The sequence below is a fragment of the Temnothorax curvispinosus genome, unplaced genomic scaffold (genome assembly GCF_003070985.1).
Source record: "Temnothorax curvispinosus isolate PA1 unplaced genomic scaffold, ASM307098v1 QBEX01006657.1, whole genome shotgun sequence".
NCBI classification, from domain to species: Eukaryota; Metazoa; Arthropoda; class Insecta; order Hymenoptera; family Formicidae; genus Temnothorax; species Temnothorax curvispinosus.
This window is the reverse complement of record NW_020216437.1, coordinates 2093977-2114934: the sequence shown is the minus strand read 5'-3', so window position 1 is coordinate 2114934 and position 20958 is coordinate 2093977. Positions and strand designations below refer to the sequence as shown.

At 45.8% G+C, this 20958-nt stretch overlaps 1 protein-coding gene across 1 annotated transcript in view; it reads left to right on the top strand.

Moving 5' to 3' along the window:
• Window positions 1-20958, top strand: part of LOC112456182 (protein Wnt-1-like) — a 39072-nt gene that overhangs the window by 1468 nt on the left and 16646 nt on the right. The window lies entirely within an intron of this gene.

The window sequence follows — 20958 nt, the reverse complement described above, 5'->3', positions numbered from 1 at the left end:
TGGTAATGCCGAGTTAAATCTTATGTTTAACCGTTTAATCTCTGAATTCGATCAAATTTCTTTTGTGAGGCTATAATCTGATCGCACGATGACAACGACCGATAAATAAGAAGTACGAATACGAAAAAGCTCGTGACAATATCTAAAAATCGTCTTAATTATTCTAACGCTCTTTAAATATCTTGATATAGCAATATGATACATTTTAAGTTCAGCGATTGTATACTAGCGTTTAATTAAACCTTTTGACTATCGCAGTTGCGCATATTCCTAACGTAGATCTTCAGTACTTTCACTGCCAAGAACGCCTATCGACGCCTCCGTTTTCTGATGGAAGAAGCCAGGGGCACCAGATGACATTTTATTCTTATGTTTCAGCTACTCGCAATTTTTAAATAGTAATTAATTTGCGGGCTCTAAACTAATAGAAAAATATCAATTGAAACGCTTAGGAGAAATTAATGTAATAAGAAATAATCGCACAAGGTTATAATTTAAAAAATGATATCAATTCTAAAGCGTAATTGAAGATCATTTCTATAACTGTTTTGTCCAATCTCGTATTAATTTGAGGTCTTTCTTTTTTTTTAATTATAGAGCCTTAGGCTAAAAATCTCTTCTCACAATCAGGTGATAGTCTACAACGGCGTGTTAAAAAGAAAATTCCAAAAGTTAACAAACAGCGCGTTGGACTTGAGAAAGATATCGTTATTATTTATCAAAATTGAGAAGTTTACCCAGATTTATAATATCATTAGCGTGCAATCGCGTGCGCGCGCGGACGATCAGGGAATGCATTCTCCTGCAAGCATCATCTCTATCTACGGTAATTTCCTCCGGGAGACGAAGGCAAACTTGTCTCTCCCTCGCACTCCCCCCCCCCCCTTCTCTCTCCCGCTCTCTCTCTCCGAGAGCACTTCGCCGTTTGGCCACGGCCGGCCAAACAAATGCGTTCTCCACCGCAGACAAATATCCTCCGCGAGTTCTGGACAGTCGATTATTTTTATTGACACGATGATCGCGCGCTGATGCCACGGTATAACTCGCGAATACGCGGCGGCGGATGCATCACGCGAGAAGGGAATCCCGGCCCGCCGGGAATACGGTCCAACGCTATACGGCTTTCTTCGTGATTATTCGAACGGCAGCATCCCCCGAGATGTTGCCGCGCGCGCGCGGATCTAAAGTGGCACGTAAGTAGCGAGTTATTACGCGAGTTATGTTGAACGCCACTCAACGGGCGGGTTCAAGGATACGTATTGGAAACCGCAACCGTATAATATATATACAGTCTCGTAATCACGAAATGTTTGATTCATCCCGACCGGCTGTCTTCCCGAAAGGGAAACAACAACCCGGCGGTTTGGTTCGTATAAAGGCGGACCGATTGAGAAATAATTGCAATAAATCCCTATCATCAATGCGCGCTGAATCCCGAATCAACCGCGTAATCATCGATAAATTTTCTTCAGACTTCTTCCCTTCCCCCCCCCCTCCGCGTCGATTACAGTTACGAAATCGCAACTCCAGCGAATGTATATAAATAAAATTCTGATCTGTCTTTAATATCTTTAAAGATCGCATTTGTCATCAGTTTGAGATGAAAGTCAGATATTTTTTCTCAACGATTATAACATTTATAACTTAAACGCTTCTTTTACTATCTTCTTTCACTACACCGATTTAATTCGAGCACTCGCCAAGTTATTAAACCAAATTGCTCGTTATCGCGCTCGAAAAATTCTCACCGTAATAATAATTTGAAAAAAGTAGAACTTTAATCGCCAAACAGGTAACGTTAATCAGGTAACGATCGAGAATACGGCCGTGTCGAAGAGGATTTTCGGCGTAAATTTGAAGAATGTTCATCGACGCGCCGGACAGTCGTCGATAGTCATGAATCCATAATGGACGAATAATCCCCTTCGATCGGCCGAGCCGACGCGCCGCGCCGCGCCGCGAGCGAGATCGGAGGAAGCCCCGGCGGTAATGGCTACGCGAGCCGCACCGCCTACGGTGTGCGTGGCGTATAGGTAGCGACAACGTGCTCCCTTATACAATCTTAAATGAGGAAGAGAGCGGGTCGATCCTTTACGGCCGAGCATGATTTTCTACCCAGATATTTCATTTCCGACAAACCCGTTCCCTCGGGCGATTAATCGCCCGCCTATATCGGCGCGCGTGGCGAATCCGCCGATTAGGGTCACCGATACGCCGATATTGGAAAGTATCGACCGTCTATTTCGCTTTTAACATCGATCCGCACGGCACAATGGATATTTAATATACATTCCGGTGGACGATACTCCGACCATTGAGCCGCGGATTTCGCTTGTGCATTATTGTTAAAACGAGACAAATGAGACAGGTGTTTCTTTGAATTGTCATCTATTTTACATTTTTATTCTCGATTGACTCGAGAATAGTATTTAATGATATCTAGACTTTTCGTTAATCATATCGTGGCATCGATGTCGCTCCGTCAAAATAGACAAACGAATAATAAGAGTATTTTAAATAAACATTGCAATTGGTTTTAGAAAATAAACGAATATGCATACGTGGACTTGATCTCACGTTATTTCTTTATTCTTTTTTTTTTATATGAGAGTTATATAATTTTCATTACTGCCCCTCGTAATACCGCGTTAGTCTTAACTTCGTTTAAATCATAAGCATGCGCGGTTTCTATCGACGAGTGCTTCAGGTCGGTCGTTCTACCAGAGAATACCACTAACGTCTTAGCTATCTCATTCGATCTCATTAAAGAGTAGCCTACCGACTAAATTGAAGAATATCCCGGGAGAGCCGACTTGACTCTTATCCGCGATCGTGGAAACTAACGACGCGTACGAGTATGGCGCGGGAGATGCTCAGATGCACATCAACGAGATCAATCAACTCAAATTATCGATCGCATTTTAGATACCGCAATTGCAGTGATATCCTACAGTTATCATCTATCATCTATCAATTACGATCGCGAAATATATTCAAGAATTGAGTTTTAGCGTAGGTCTCTCGTAGAGAACCCCCCCCCTCCCCGTTGCTTTTCTTCTCGTCGTCGGCGAAAGTACGCGTTCGTTTCCTCTTCCTTTCCTTCAAATAGTTTATCAAAGCAGCGTACGCTAACACGGTTGATTTCAACGTCGTCATTATGGATGTCCGTTGCGCGGACCGGAGGCCCGTATCTCGAAGCGAGTCATGAATTTTCGAAGCTTTCGATTCTCGCTACGGGAACGCGAGGGCCCCTCCACGCCGTATACACGCCGCATTAATTCCGGGGGTGCCTCGAGCATGACTATCCCGGTTTTAATGAGGTTTAACGAGGGCTTCCGTTCTTATTTTCAGCTTTTGTTTACCATTTCGAGCGGGCACTCGATTTATCGATCACTCGCGTTTTTCCGCCACCGCCGTCCATAGAATCTAACGTGCTTCAGAATTAGACGCGCACCCTCGGGTGATTCCTCTCGGCCTAGCCGAAGGGAGAGGAGCGGGAACAATTTATCGCTCCTTCTCGTTCTACGCGTAAATTTGAAAATCTAGCGTACTGTTTGCGACATTTTCTTAATTGTATTGCAACAAAGCCTATTTTAACTCTATCGCAATAAGCTGTGTATCAAATATTTGAAGGAACAAGTTACGCTCGAGTTACGCTGCAAGGAAAATGAGTTTCTTAAAATTTTAAAAAAATTAATATGTAAAAAAATGCTAAAAACGATTAATTTTTTCAGTTTTACTTAATAAAATGTAAATACATAAATGGGATTTCAATTACCGAACGACGTTCAAAATACTTGCGGACTGCGAACGGTGTTAAATAATTGCTACTATTAATTATACATATTAAAAACGTAATATGGAGATTCAATAGAATTACAGATACAATATTGAATGGCATTTTCTCAGGCAAAGAGTTGGCTGACAAGCCGATAAACGAAAGCTCTCGGTGAGCGGATTACAAGTCCAGATTCCGAGGGTAAACCTGTTGTTCGGCGATTGACAAAAATGCGGTGGCGACAAAGATGCGCTTGCTCCCGACCGACGAAGACGAGCGATCGAGACAAAGACGACGCCGCTGTCTTTTGAAACGTCACGATCTTCATAAAGAAATAGAAAGAACGCGGCCGTAAACCAACACGCGGCGGAGCACGAGGGTGAAGAGGGGCCCCGGGTGGCGAGAGAGAGACGGCGAGGGGAGTGCGCAGCCGCCGCCGCCGTCGAGGCAGATTTAATAAAAGCGTCTTTATTGCCAAACGCGAGTCTCCGGTCGGGTGCGTTATAGTTGCACGCGCGCATCGTCTTTACGACGAGCGATTAAAATTGGTATTAACACTCTAACGTTACCCCGCAATAATCCCCCGGTCTCGTCGCTGTCGGCAGGCCGCCGCGCCGGCCATTATCCGGCTCCTCCTGAAACGACCCGGGGACGACGGTCAAGCCGGACCCGAACGACGATTTTGCGCTTTATTTCTCGGCACCGCGCTTTTATCGGACGGAGCACATCCGCCGACGGCGATGACATTGCGAGCAACGCCGGCCGGCCGGCTATGTCATCGTCGTAAGCTCGCCCGTGGCGAGTTTCTTGCCCGCGCTTTAACGCACGATCGTAACGCGATGATCGTAACACGCGGTAACATTTCGATAAGAACGGAATGCTTAATAAATATTGACCGATACGCCGATATAATACAAAATAAATAATGGACGGAATTTTATAATTAATAATAATTTTTATGAATCTTATACGTTTTGCTTCAGGTTTGCGCGCTCTTATCTTGCCCATTGTCAAATACATGTTCGACAAACCGAAAAGCAAAAAAAGGCTATTCCGTAATGACTCGTTTTTTTTTCAAGACACAGGAATTCTCAAATCCGAGAGTACTTTACGCGAAGACAAAGACTCATGGCGATGTGGCGCAACATCGAGACGCTGCTCGTCGGAGACTCGAGGTAGATTACTCGCGAGATTCGATGACGGGATAAGGGCGCGCGATCTCGTCGTTATGTGTTTCGCTCCGCGACGTATGGAAGCGCTTTATGGGGTACGACGGGCGCGTCGCGGCCAATACGAACGCGCGCATCTCGTCGTACTTTAGTTACTGCTACTCCCGGGTCCTCGTATATTTTTTTTTATAAGACCCATATAAAGAGTACCGTAATATATGACCTAGCCGTCTCGTAAAAATAAACGGCATCGCCGCCGATAACGTGTTCCCCTTCGGCGCGACGTGTCATCCCCTCGCGAAAGCCTCCCCCTGCCCCGAGATCCGGTGACGCTATACGCTACGGCCTCTGGCCGAAGGGATAAATCGGGATTACCGCGCGTTTCGTTAATTCGATCGTTCGGAATTCGCGGGAGTGCCGGAGCGCGCCTATAAAATCCGCTCCCCCCCCGTCGAAACTTATTTCCCGCGTTTCCCAGCGTCGAAACAACGCCGGCACACAACGCTCACATTACGCAAGATGAATTTTTCTGCGAAACCTCTCGAGCGATCGAGAGGATCGGCACCGCCAAATCCTCGTGGCGCGTTAATAATAACCTCGCGGCGCGTTGGTAGCCTGAAGGATCATCGGACGGCGCGGCCGGCGGGGCACGGCACACGGAGGCTTCAGTGGCGCGCGGCAAAAACCTAATAGCATCCTGTTTTGTTTAGTATTTCTCGTTTTACGTCGAGAGGGCATGCGAGCGAGCGAGCGAGCGAGCGTGAGAGGGAGGGGGAGGGAGAGAGAGAGAGAGAGAGAGAGAGAGAGAGAGAGAGAGAGAGAGAGAGAGAGAGAGAGAAAGAGAGAAGAAAGAGTGAAGCTGCATCTTCTGACCCCTCGTCCTGCTGGCCATCTCTTCCTCTCGCTCGAAGAATCTCCGACAAAGGAGGCCGCCGCGAGCTTTGGTAGCATGCCTTCGGGACTCCTTCGGCGATGTTTCCCTGGAGTCTGAGATATATTGTCATAACGAAGAGGCCAGGTTAGGCTGTACGGGGGATACTTCTCTTTCAGTCCTCCGCCTCCTCTTTCTTTCTCCGCGTTCTACCCCCTTTCTTTTCCACTCCTGTCTCTCACCCGCTCTTTTGTACCCGTCCACTTTCCAATTTTCCAGAACGATTTCGTTACGCGTGCGAATTTCCGTTTTTTTTTTTTTTCCCCCTCGAGACGCACGATCCTGATACGCCGATTACTCCGATAATAACACCGTAACATCCGGAACTGAATTGTTTGACAAAGGTTGACAAATAACTTGAAAAGAAGTCAATAACAAGCTTGGCCTACCGAATTATTTTGGAGTTATGCAGAAACACGTAGCGAAGGGGAGAAAAATGAAAAATTGCCGGGGCATCGTTATACCGCGAACTCCTTTTTTCAAAGGTACTTGCCGGCTGGAACAATCAGGTTTTTTGTAACTGTATAGCGGGAGTCGAGAGTGCGTTCGGCGATTTTTGTTTTTACACAATAACGGCCGTTTCGCCTACCTGGCGCAATTTTTTTTTCCTTCCTTGGGCTGTACGCGGCCGGCTCGTTATTTGCGCTCGCTTTTGCGATCGCGCGCTCATTGTTCCCGTATGGCCAGTAACATTTTTTCGCGGCGCACGTAATTAACCGCGCAAATGTTCATATATTCATCAAGGAACAATAACCTTGTTAGCTCGCGGTCGACCCGCGGCTCCATAGAACGGCGCAGTGCCCGGAAGGCAACGGCGCGATTGACGTATTGGATTAATAAATATCAGAGGTGGGGAAAGAGGGGGAATATGTCGAGCGTTTCAATGGTCGTCGCGTTACAACTCCCGCGCGCGCAATTTCGCCGCAATTGCCCCGTAAAATCAGATAGATTTTCCCGTGACTCCTGAGACGATCTTCCGCGACGTCTAATCGAAATCGCGGACGCCGCGCCGGCTCTCGCTCTCTCTCCGGAAATATCGGAAAAACGTCAGACGCTCCGTGGTGTGTACCTCGCGCCGTGCTCGGCAGACTATAGATAGACTATCGGCGACGCACACTTGTTGAACGCGTGGTTTATCTTGGCCTATAGATCACTCAGAGTCTAACGAGTCTTCCCCAGTGACTTCTTCCCTTGGTCACCTTATTCGTCTCCTCGCTCGCAGCTCGCGCTGGAACGGTTGCGATTAGCGCGATGCTATTACGGCCAAGTCGTGTATAATATCGTGCGATCGTTATTTCGATCTCTTTTAGAAGTTATTTACAAAAGACATTCATTCTACGTTAATATTGAAATTAAACGGCAGTTGAGCAATGTTATTATTCCTTCTTTTTCAAAATTGCAATATATATCGAAAGAAATGTGGTTAGCGGGAATAGTCGCCGAAGCTCGAAATCGCGCGGACACTGTTGAATTCGTCAAATTATATTCAATTTTTAATCATTCCCGTAGGTCACCACTGCTCCTACTCAATACGCTGTTAATTACTAAAATTAGTAACTAAAGCAATAGAGTTAAAATAATAAATTTCGACACACATGGCAGTTAAAGATAACAAAATGTTACTTTACTCAAAGTGCTGGTTTAAATTTCATTCTTTAATATTTAACAGTGAAAGATGTATTGCTGAGTAAGTGATTACTGTGATTAGTATAGTACTGAAATTATATTTGCTTCCGAATAATAAAATAAAATTATTTTCTTATATCCTCCTTTATTTGTCTTGTATCGATAAAGGAACTGCAGAAAGAGAATACGTAAAATCATACATTTTTCGATGATCGGATACATATCGCTTGGAAATTTTGTATTGTTTGTATCAACCGCCAAATGTCTATATTTTCGTGATTCTTCTCTAAAAGCTGCGAGCGCGCGACCGAAGCAATTGCGCATCGCCCGTGCCGTTCTCCAATTACCTCCGATCGAAATTTTCGCGAATATTTGCCGATTATCGGATCTTCGTTTTGGAGAACTTCCCGGATCGAATATTATCGCGGTAAACTTTCCGAAATCCGCGGCGCGGGCGAGATATCCGGACCGAATGAACGAGAGCTTTACCTCGAATTTTCGATCCGTCTCCAGTCTTCCGCAATTTAGGTAGAAAGTGCATCGCGATAACGTACGAAATTTCGCACGAATATAGAAGGAACATGGCGGCGACAATAATTTGACTCCGCAGGCAATAGCCCTCCGTCTCTCTCCTTCTCCCTCCGTCTTTCTCTCTCGGTTCCTGTATTATTCAAGTCGCCATTATTGGACCCCTTGGTCCGGCTGCTGTGCGACACGCTCTCTCGCCCCCGCGGGACGACGCAATTGCATCTGCTCGGAATGAGAGTGGGCGAGAGGGGTGGGTCCACTACTCCGCCGCGTATCGCAGCCGTGCCGAAGGAGAGAGTACCGTGGGCGTTTAACCCCTCGATGTGAACTTCGGATCTAGTTACTTAAGTTCGGTGCTCGTGCAAATAAAAGGAGGAGCGTAATTTATGGCCGGCGAGATATCGGGACGTAGGGCCGCAGAAGGGGTGAGAGAGGCAGCGGAGGGGGAGGGCGATGGAGGGATAGCCAGAGGACGGAATAAAAATGAAACGCGCGCGGTGTCATTGATCCGGATAGGACGGGATATAGGGATAGGCAAGGAAGAGACGGAAGTGAGCGAAGAAATAAATAGGCCGGAGAGAGTATTCTACTTATTTCTTCAGACTTGAAATATTATTGTAGTGATTTTGCCTTCGTCTTTCATCCGTCTGAATACGAGAAGGAGGATAAGATCGGAAATCCTCTTCTCTCCAGGAAAACAGAATTTCAGACTGCGCGTCTCGAAAATAAACTAGATAATATGGATATAAACTCAGTTAAGCGAGAACATGTGAACTAACATTGATCTCTTGGTATTTATTTTTATCTTTTAACTCTTATGTCAAAACAAGCAAGTTTATATAAAATTATTTTTTATAATAAAAATAAAACATTGTTTTATTGCATTATCTTTGAGTAATTATATTACAAGCTTTAATTAAGTTATGAAGTTGGTTTTTCTTACAGTTAGAATAATATACATGATGGTAAAATTAATAATATTATATTGCCCCACTTTTCTCTCCCCACTTCTGAGATACAGAGTCATAATAAGGTTTCATCAAATTAAATAAACGCATTCCTGATGCTAAATCAAAATACATAACCGATATAGAGTGAAATAAGTTGGTAAATTATAAATAACAAGGTAATTTCTCCTTTTTATAAAGCTACAGCGATAATTTCAGCGATAAATTAACGGGATCTTATCGCGAAAACTTTAGGCTCAATACGCAACCCTTTTCGAAGCAGGGCGCGCAAACTTTTCTTCCACGCGATTCCGGGGTCAGTACTCCAGACACGCCGCCTCGTATCGCGTCTGAATTAACATTTATCCGATGCGTTCTGTCTTAACGAGAGGCACGCAAATCACGAGAGCCCACGGCGTACGTAATTTGTGAGTGGCGGAAGAGGGAGGTGTGGGAGGGAGGGAGGGAGGGGGAGAAAATCGTTGAGAATCGCAATCCCGTGGCCTGACATAAATTAGTCGTGGCTTAAATCCCGGTCTAATCCATCATAAATAACTCCGTGCAGATGCGTGTACATGCGTGCGCGCATGGGGATTCCGTCCCCCTAAATTATTTCGAAAAGATCGCGGCCCACGTGCTGCATCGCGCCGTCGGACGCGTATATATATACGCGTGTATACCAGTATATATCCGACTAGTGCTTAACCACCTGCCAAATACGCGAGACATTTTTTAATCCGCATTGACGATTTATTCGCGCGGACCCGGGGCGCCCGACGGTCTCTGGCACTTTACAGAAATAAAAAAAAAAATGCTTCCGTTACTCCCGCGCGTTTCTTTTTCGAACACTTTCTCCGGGCAAATAACAGTCGCAATTCTTTTTTTTTTTCGCCCTCTTTCGAATGAGGGCTAGCGATAACACAAGTGACGTAAAATGACGACTGACAGCCGGATCGTTAAGCACTTAACTTTCTCGATTCCCGAACTCGGTCACTGTATGATCAATGTTTCGCAATAAAAGTCATGACGTGTATATATGGGGAAATATAAATTTGTTGTGAGTATCCAAAGTTGGGCTCTCGATGATCATCCGAAAGCACGAGCGAACTGAACTGAGCGATACATCATGGCCGCGAAACTTTAATTGTCAATAATATAAATGTTAAATGGCGCCATCCCCCCGAACTCCGTTCTCGAAGTCATAGTCGAGTCGCGCAACATCGCCCTCGAGTCGAACCCCGGATCTTTAATATTAATGGACAAGTTAGTAGACACCCTCTTTCCCCGAGATGTAATGACGTCGATGATGGGCGCCGTTACGAATGCCGCTCACCCGCGTACGTCCTATATGTTCGAGCGTGTATATGTATGTATCGAATGCGAGCAGGTGAATAGAGGCGAATATGTCTCTCTAGGGTCTTCGTAGTCGCTTTGCATTTTAACGCATTCTTGTGTCAAGTTCGACGAGATGAAACATTCCGTCCAGAGAAACGAAATAAATGTTACATAAGAAGTTCGCGATATAATTAACGCTTGGATACAAACGATGCGAAAAATGTGAAGGGAGAACGTTGAGTTTTAATATAAAAAAAAAAAAAGAAATCAACGCGATCCCGCGAATTTCTCCCAATTAACTTTGTTAATCCCGCGGCGGTCCCGCGACTGTTGAAAGATTTCCTTCGCATCGTGCCGTTTCATCGTTTGCAATTGCTTTATCGGACGCGCGTAACCAGATCGATAATTACGTGTTACTTAATTACTCGTTTTCTGCCGGAGCATTAAGTCGCCGGGGCACGAGAACGCGAGATCAATTAATTATACCTGACTTGTGCGCGCTGCCGTGGCATTTCTCCGTTCGGTAATAACATCTCGTAACGCCCGTAGCTATTAAAACTCTCTCTCTCTCTCTCTCTCTCTCCGAGCGAGGCGGCAATCGCGCAAACTCCATTAAGACGCGCGCCGCGCGCGCGGTCCGTCGAGTGCGTTCCCTCCGCTATACATCACTACCGCGCGCCGAGCTTTAAATCGGTCACAAAATTTATATTAAAACATCTGTCGGATGGCCGTTCTCTCGTAAAAGCTCGTAAACCCCGCTCGCATGAAGCAATGATTACTAAACAAAGTTTTTGCACCTGCCGCGGTAGGTACTTATTGTTGGGTAGCCGCAAGAAGGATCGCCGCGCGGTATTCCGCGGTGCGTTAATGAGAAGCAATTTGCCGTTTTAGTGTTGCGCCAAGTATTTAACGACGGTCCGATGGTCTGAAATATAAAAGAAGAGCTTGGGAAACACTGAATGATCCACTTACGAGTTTTGGCTGAGATATCTTCCCTATTATGTTTTCTTTCAAGACACTTTGAGACGATTTCAAACGATTAAGAGCTAGTTTATTGATTTCGATTAATTATTTAATAAAGTGCCTTGCCAATTGTAATAATTTATAAAAATATGAACAAATCTTGTTCATACTAATCGCTGTAGAAAAATGTTAACTGTACAGTAAAACATAATAAGTATAAATTCTATTTATTCCTTCAAAGTATTATTTTTAAATAATGTTAGCACAAAATATGATTTTTATATATCATATATATATTTAGACATTTTATTTGCACATCGCAATACTATCGTATAAAAATAATTTCAATTAAATAGATTTAAATCTTCAAAGTCGAAGGGAGACTTTCAGATCGCAAAGAGATTTATCTTTACTATTTTAACAAAATCATCCGACTCGGCTGCTATTAGATTTTTTACCTTGTGAATGAATACAATTATCATATCCGTTATGTATACATAACATAGAAGAATCCTATCTCATCTTTGGAATTCTGAAAGATCAATCTTCATTCCCTTCGATAAGTAAAGGTGTAATCTACTCGGGCCCGACTAGAGCGATCATGCTCCGCGGCCTCTTCTAATCTAGCCTCGAACGGATGGAGGAAACATGAAGAAAGGGAAAGAAGCGCAGAGGAGGAAGAGCGGGAACAAAAAAGCAAACAGCCCCCGTCCAGTTTTCCTGCCTCTGCCGCGTTCTACGCGATCCTTCCTCCTCGCTGTCGGCATTTTCCGTGGTATCGATGTGAAGAAAAAAAATGAGGTGGACGGGCGGGGGGGAGGGGAAGAGGACGAATCGTGATAACTGGGGCGTAATGCGCGCGGAGAGGCATGTATAGAGGGGGACACGAAATGGAGAGCACTCTCGATTTGCCGGTGGCTCGATCTTCCCGGTCGATCTTTTGTCAGGAGCTAGTTTCTCGTAGAAAAAGGGGCACCACGATGGAGGCGGCGTATAAGAGGCGGAAGGTACACGGGACATAGAGAGAAGAGAAGAGAAGAGCAGCAGCAGCAGCAGCAGCAGCAGCAGCAGCAGCAGCATCGGCAGGGGCAGTCAGCGCGGGGGTGGGAAAAATGGCGAATCTCGCTAACAAGCTTTCGAGGAAACTTGTGGGGAAACAAGCTCGAGGCTGGTTTCGTAGCTCAAGTGTACTCGAGCGGAGAAAGCTGAGCGTGCACACGCGTATATTTTCTTTCTTTTTTTTTTATTTCTCTCTCTCTTTCTCTCTTTCTCCCTCCCTCTCTCTTTTTCCGCTTCTTTTCCGGGATCGTCGTCCCTTGCCCCCTTCTCAAGCGCCCTCGCCCTTTCTCTCTTTCTCTCGTTCTGTTTTGCGTAACACGCACGCTGGAGCGTGCTCGAGCGCTCCACCCTTTACACCGCGATGCTCACTCGAAAATCCAACCCTTTTTCAGCCGGGCCGACCAATCGGGCGCTCCCGCTCCCGTTGTATCCGCCAGTGCCTACGTCGCACTTTTTCGTTATTCGTCATTCGACCGGTTCAAAATTTCATTCGTTACCCTTTACGGTATGTCCTCACGCGAAACAGTTCTGTTCGCGGGCTACTTCCGGTGCACTCGCGCAGATGTTCTCTCAGAACGAGAAGATTCCCGCTCTCTCCGCCGCCGAGTTCGGCCGCCACCCTTGGCTACCTATAAGCCGCCCGTTGCTCTTATCCTCTCCTTCTCGTCTAGCCACAATATTCCCGCTGATATCACGGCGCTCTTTCAATTCCGACCGAATTTGCCGGAGTGCTGCCAGTTCTCGAGCGCCGCGTTGTCGTACACAATATCGCGTTCGCAGTTCTTAAGGGATCTAGATAAAAGAGTCACGGTCGGTCTCGCTCCGCGTGTACTTGGCACGAGACACTACCGTGTCTCTTGATCCACGAAATTTCTATATAACATATCCGTATTTGAATTTCAGATTTACCTCCTTTTTCCATTTAACTTTTCGCCTGCTTTGCATTATTATTTATTAAGAATACACAAAAACGCAAATGAGCGATAATTTCAGTATGGTATGTATTGAAAAATAATAATTAAATCCCCGAAACAAAGTATATCGGGAATGTCTAAACGCGACGGCTCAGCTCTCAACTCGACAAGAAATGTTCTCATTATGAGAGGGGAACAATGCGCATGCAGGTACGCGAGCGTAACGTAACGTTCTCCCCTCTGCACCCTTCGTCGGGCATTTTCAGTCCCGACTGTTGACTCGCACGGATCCCCGTAACGCTTTATTACTTATTTGGCCGGAAAGAGCCGGGCGAGAATGCGAAGAACGCGAGTTTTTCGCCGAAACGAACGAGAGGCCGGCGCGCTTAACCATTGCACCCCGGTCGGTTTCGCGCGCGCGGCGCGCGGCGGCCCGGTAGTGATGCAGCGCGTGCATATAGATGGGACCGGAACTAGGCGCGTAAACAAACAGACAAACAAGTCGCATTCAGCATCCCGCGGATTGTTCCGTGAATTTTGCAGCAGTCATATTCATTTCTGAGATTGGCTTCTTCCAGCTTAGCATGCGCTCGCTCGCTCCGCCGCGCCGCGCCGGCGGTGCCAGAAGAAGGGAGGAACGATTCCGTCTCCTATCGGAGATGCGAAAGGGAGGCCGCCGAAATGAAACTCCGGAGCGAGAGAACGCGGAAAAACGGCGGAACAACGGAGCGGCCACTATAAAAGAGAGGAGAGATAGAACGAAAGTGAGCGTCCGGATCGATCGATTTCGTCTTGCCAGGAAAATTCGCGATCTCGCCGCAATTCGACATCTGCCTATGTACAATCTCGCGGTAAAGCCGCACACCGATAAAATCTAGTCCCGGTCGCGCCAGTCCGCGAAATTGTGTCTATATTGTCGGGAGATCGATCGTATGAGCTCGTCTTATCTCGCGACGCTTGGATCTGGATAAGAAATTACAGATTCGCCCGAAAGCGATACGCGATGCTAAGAAGACACAATATTAATAGAAACTGGGGGAAAAAAAACGACAGGACTTTGGCACGCGTATATCCTTGATTCGGCTATCTGATCTATCTCGTCGGGAAACTCTCGCGATCTCTCTCCGTTGTCCCGTTTGCAAATATTACGGAAGTTGTTTACCGGGAAAATTTACGATCCCCCGCGGGGAGACGCCTATATACGATTCTCTCGAAAAATTTTTAAGCGGTATCGCACAATCGAACGGACAAAAGTGCCGCATTATCTCGCTGTTGCGTAAAACTTGTCGCGAGAAAAATTCAGATAGACGCCTTTACGACTTCTCTCGGAATCCCGGCTCTGCCGTCCACATTTATCTCCGATATCTCCGGCCGTTGCCCCAAACACTTTTAATGAGGCCCCATTTATAAAGCTTTTATCATATCTCTCGTATGCAATCTTAATTTCATTCCTCTGGTAATTGTCTGTGTTCTTTCGAATATTTTCTTTAAGTAGTTAGACAATTTCTCTCTCCGCGTGTTATCGCACATGAGACTGCCCGGTGAACGACCGGGGGAAGTTGACAAAAATATCGTTAGATAATAGGTGCTTTCCATTTACATCAAAACTCAGATAATTCTCACTTGTGACGTCGTTCAATCCTTTTTGGCAATTAATGAATAATAAAGACAGAATGACATCACAAGTGAGAATTATCTGAGTTTTGATGTAAATGGAAAGCAACTAATATAATATCGCGTTTTACAAGCCCGCTTCTCGTATCGTCGAATCTTACAAAAATTTAATAAAACTGAAAGGCAAAAGGGGGGGGGGGAGTCAATTATCCCGGTGCCCCGTTGTTGCATGCCACCTTAATTTGGTGGCGCGGCATCCCCCGCGCGCGCTCCAGCGACAGCATCGGCGCACATTAAACCCAACGTTAAATCGCGGCTATTTTCGGAAGGTAAGCTTCCCCCTTTCTCCGTCTCCACCTTCGCGATGCGCTCCTCTTGGAACGCGCCGCGACGTTCCAACGCAGAAGGGGATCGCGCAGAAAGGTATCCGCGACATCTCATAAACACGAAATCAATTTTAATCCTCGCCAGACGGTCGCTCGCGCGTATTTATTTATAAGCTCCGAAACTCCTGCTTCCTGGTACGGACGTTTTCGAGGTTGCGCTGGATTCCGTTCTGTCCTTTATTTCCTTGAAAGGGGTGTCTATGAAGAATTAACCTTCCGCTTCTTCGCATTTTATTTAAAAAAATAAATCAGTATTATACATTTTCCTATACACACCTTATGTATATAATAAATTCAAGAAAATTATTATTGCTTCGACAATTTTATGGACATCCTTTCGACGGACATATGCTCGCTACTCCTTCCAGAAATTATCCAAATCCGTTCTTCTTTCTTTCTTTCCTCCCGTTTTCTTCCGCGGAGCGCGCGCGGGCGCCGGTCACTCGCGGCCGGCCGATCGTCTCGGCTGGAAAATTTAATTAAACTCACGTGCGGCTGTAAATTATCGCGCTATCGACAGGGATGTCAGGTGGAACCTGTCGCGCGACGAGGGCACGCGGGGCGCAGCGGGCCCCGAGGGGGCGGAGGGCGCGAACGGACGAGGTAAAGGGAGCGGCCAGGGATCGCGCCGCGGTGGTATAGTAATACATTTCGTGTTGTGGTCGCTGTTAGCACCGTTAAACTAGCCTTTACTGTTCCGCTTCGGGCCTTTGAACGTCGCCGACTACTCGGTCGCGGCCAGCAGCCGTGAGCAATAAAACGCGTTCACCATAAAATGCCGCGTCTCCACCGAGCACCGGAGCTGCGTGACCTCGACTGTTGCCCCCCTCCCTCCCCCTCCCCCTCCTCCTTCTCTTCTCGTCACACAAAATACGTTGTTCTTACTCGTACACGACCGAAGTCACGCTTGGTCTACGGCTTTCGTGCGACACGTTTAGTCGCGCGTGCAAAAAATTAAAGTCCCACTGATAAAATTATGACTCCGTCAACATATAGCCCAGATTTAGGACCGCGAACTTGCGGCCGCGCTGAATCCGAAGTTTCGTCTAACACTCGCGTGACAAGTTCGCGTAAAGCATTCTAGACTGACAATCGGATGGTCGCGACTCGGTGTTAAATCTTGAACGACGACGAAGATTCCTACGCGAACCAAAGCGGTGTGAATGCTTTCTGAAGAATATGATCAAACGACGTACTGACGATGAAGGATGCAAGCTTTTTTGCGTAATAAAAAATTTTTGTCCCTACTGAAGTACACTGTTTAAATTCATAATGTCAAATTATACACAATTTGAATCATTTTTAGCATTCCTATAGATCGCCACTGCTCCCACTCAATATGTCGTTAATTTAACTAAAATAATGGAGTTAAAATAATAAATTTCTGCATGCATGATAGTTAAAAATAATAAAATGTTATTTAACTTGAGGTATTGGTTTAAATTTCATCCTTTAATATTTAACAGTGTACAGAATTAGTTTGCAGTGTGTTATATACTCATTTTTATACAATATTCTCTCTCGCAAATTGTATCTGTAAATAATTTCAAAGATAGCTGTAATATTTAGAATTTTTATTTCCAATTTATTTCTCTTATACGAGCGAGATTTCTTAATGCGATTTGTGTCCTGGCTTTTTAATGACGGCGATTGATAATATCTATATAAAAGTACTCTTTTTTCAAATGATCCAGATCAAGAGAGAGCGTTTCTCAAATAACCGCTACTTATCCGTTACGAGATCGATCAAGCGTAATCCAGCGAGCGATCGACCGATACGATAAGTCGTCGAGGAGCACGTGAAGGGCCGCGATTGTTCAAAGGATACCGATAGTACTTGCGAAAGAATGGTCTACTGTCGCTCTGAATATACCCGGTTTCCCAGCGTATACGCCGCGATACATTATATTTCGAAGTTAGCTCGATATTTTTCACGTTCGAGATTTGCTCCTTCTATTTTATATTCTTTTAATTTCTCGCGATAAAGAGTCGTGCTTGCGAGCACAAATTACACACCGTGGGCAGCAAATTCTTCGTTTTACTAGACACAGAAATTATATAATGCAGGAATCGATAGCCTGAATCTATTGTGTGTCGAAAGAGTGACTTGTGCACATAAACTAGGCCGCTCGGTGCATACGCGATCACGAATTACGATATAAGAAATATGGACCGCCGCACACGGTATTAACGTGGTGCAAATTCTGCGATTTTGCATGCGTTGTTTCCTTTTTCTTTTATATAGTATAAAAAATAAGTTTCTTATCGCGCTCGTGCGTCTGATTGCCGCTGCACGAAACGCAGCATACGACGAGAGCAATGCTGCGAAAAGAGTCATAGATAAAGCGTCGTAATTCGATTGACGCGGTTAAAGGGATAAAGCCTCGCCTGTATATGGAACGGGTGACGCTCGTTTTTCTCAGATTACGAGCTACCGCAGAGGAACAAACTGGCTGCACACAGTGCTGCAACTTTGCTTTAAAAAAAAAGGAAAAGGGGGAAAAGTAAAAAGGCGCGCGCGCGCGGTATAGACATCCGGCTGTGCATCCGTTCCTCGCGTCCTCCCCGGCTCGTCCGAGGCTGACCGTCAAAGATAACGTATACGGCGCGCTTCCGAAAAATCTCGTCTTTGAAGTGACGCGGCCAAAGCGCGACGAGGGCGCGTTTCGCCCAGAGACGATGCTGCCGTTTACGTTTACGCGTCCCGCGAGGCGAGGATTTTTATTTCGAGAACGTATCTTTATCGCGTGTCTCGCGCCTTAGGTATAGAACACGAGCGACGATGCGCGTAACGATCAAGCAACACGTCTCGGAATCAACCGTTCCAGCCGTAGATTCAACGGCGGGTTCTTCCCGCGCTGAGAGAGAGAGACTTCGCTTAAAAGACCGACTTGTCGCGAATTTGTATTTTTCATTTTGACACCTCCTGATCTTGTCTTCAAAGTTGTCTTTCAAATTGTATTTTTCATTTTTACGTCTCTTGATCTTGTCCTTAAAATTAATTTAAATCAATCACACTATAGTTCCATTCCACGTAGCTTCTTTAAAGATAAAAATGCGATACAAACGTTCTAATTATCAAGTTATCGAACCTCAAATTTTCCCTTCTCATTATTGAATTAAATGCGGTATAATTACCGTGTTTCTTATTTCGTTCTCTCGCTCGTTTGCGAAGTAGCGGGGAATTACAACGCCACGATCTGACGACTCTGCGGGCCCACAGATTGGCCAGATTCTCGGGTCATGGAGCACGCGAGACAATGGCTTAATAAGCGGAAAATCCATACGCAAGAGGAGGGAACGGGCGGGCGAGGGGAGGAGGCCGGTTTAGAGGGTAAACACCGGGGTAATTGGGAGAAAGCATAAAGAATTTTCTGCTAAATTGAGCCGCTTCCGTTGAGATGGAATTTCTCCCGGTGGCTGCTGGCCCTCCCCGACGCGACGACGTAGCCGCGCAATGAAAGTTTTCCAATAAGAAACGAAAGAGCTAATCAGACTTTCTCATGTTGTACCAGCTCGAGGGGGGGGTCCCTCTCAATGGACCGTGTACGCGTATCTATGTTTACGTCTCAGCCGAAAGTCTCTTTCTCTCACCGCGTTGCCTTACGTTCGTCGCGCACCCGCACTCTCGTTCTCTCCGTTTTTTAGCTCCAGATTTCCTGATTCGATCTCCGCCGCGCGTTCTTTCTTGCTGTCCTTTTTTCCACTAATGTTCTGCAGCCCGAAAAAACAGATCGGAAAAATATCCCATATTAATTTCAATTATTCGTTTACGACATGAAAAAAGAAAAATATTTTTTATCTTAAAAGTGCAAATAACGATTGGCACTCTTATTCATTTCGCCAAAACTATTGTTGTACATATATAAAGAGATAGAAATAGAAGATGAATGAAAGATACTTAGCTTGACGTAAAAAATTGGAGGTTCGCGTGCCGCGAACGACAAGCTATCACAAAGTATTTGTTGATAAATGATCGAATTTGTCAGAGGACTCGTATTTAGGGCACCTCGCGAATGGCATTGGCACACATCGTTCTTGCACACGATATTTGTACGATCTAACGATGCGTGCTTGCGAAATGTCCTGCCGGCTGGCGGCAAAACACACGATAAATATCGCGATACACCTCGTACACGTGATTTCGTAGCGCTATTCGTAGGACCATTCAATCTCGGAGGCCCTCTCCGCTTCGGGCCCCTTTGAACCTCGAGTCGTCGCACGTGTTACGTGATTTACGATATTATATTATTCCGCTTTACGTTTACATTTTATTCGAGTAATACGACGAGGATTTATATCGAGCGCGGCTGTTACCCGCCAAAAGTTATCTTCCCGCACGTCCGCGATTATTCTCAGCGCATACTTGTGCGTCGCGCTTTGATCCCGTCCGGCGGACAAACAAAAAACTGCACGTCGAAGGTACGACGCGACGTGGCCCCCACGGTTTCGTGTTCGCGAGAACGCGTGGAGATTACCGCGAGCGTCTTCCAGCAATCCGAACAATTCCGGTAACCGGAGTGATATGGAATATTCATGAGCGAGTCGCAAAAAACCTCCTCGCAATGCGGACTTTCACAAGTGAAAACAAATCTAGACTTTATATGTTGGGTATTACGGTGTGCGAGAGAAACTTTATTCCGCAATATTCAACAACGGAGATTTGTTTTTATTTCTAATCAGTATTTATTGATGAACGATGGATTTATAGAAGTCAAATGGCTGAAGCGATTCATCCGCGCGCGATCTCTCGACATTGACGATTTACGGCTTACGATTTCCCACGCGAACCTGGACGTCTCCGATAGACGGGCTCGACTTCTCAGTTTATCGTACACACGGCCTGTGTAAGTCCCATAAGCCAATAATGGGTACCGACGAAATGGTTTCGAAGATTTGAGGAACGCGGCGAGCGACCGCGACCGCGGTACAAAGCGCGCCGCCACAGGCGAGCCCTGCCTGCGAGGACTGCGAGATAATTGTCTTCTTAGCGAAGGCATACACGCGCATATACCGCGAGCAAAGAGAGAGAGAGAGTGAGTGAGTGAGAGAGAGAGAGGGTGGGGAGGGGAGGGGTGGGGTGGAGAGGCATGAATGGTGGTCTCACATACGCGGGGCGACGCACACGCGGGACAAAATAAATACTGTGTCGGCCGCTGTATACGTTGTGTCTCACGTCGGAGCCGTGTGTACACGGCGGGTCGAGAGTGCCAAAGCCATCCACTCGATCTTTCACCTCTCGTTTCGGAGAGGCGAAGCGATCTCGATGGAAATTTTTCATTTGTGCAGAAAAAGGCGCCGTTTCATTTGCGAAGGGAAAAGAGCACGCGATAATTCCTCCTTCGATGTTAACGTCGTTCCTGAATGATAATACGATTATCTACCGCGCCCTATTGACACACAAAGCACATAATAATCCATATGATTTAATGACAATGATTTACTCTCTTATCAATTGAATTTGTTTAGCTACGATGACGAATAATCTTCGAGTTTTAGTTGGATAAATAAAAAACTTTTTAAGAATTAAGCCCGGGCAATAAGAACAGGAAATAACCAAAAAATCGTTAATTGCAACCTAAAAAATTCGAATGTTATAATTGGTTGGCAACAGGCAATAAGCACAGAATTTCCAACGTGACGGAAACTGTGTCTATTGCCTCTGTCACTGTTTATTTTGTATTTATACATGATTTCTGTTCCCTGTT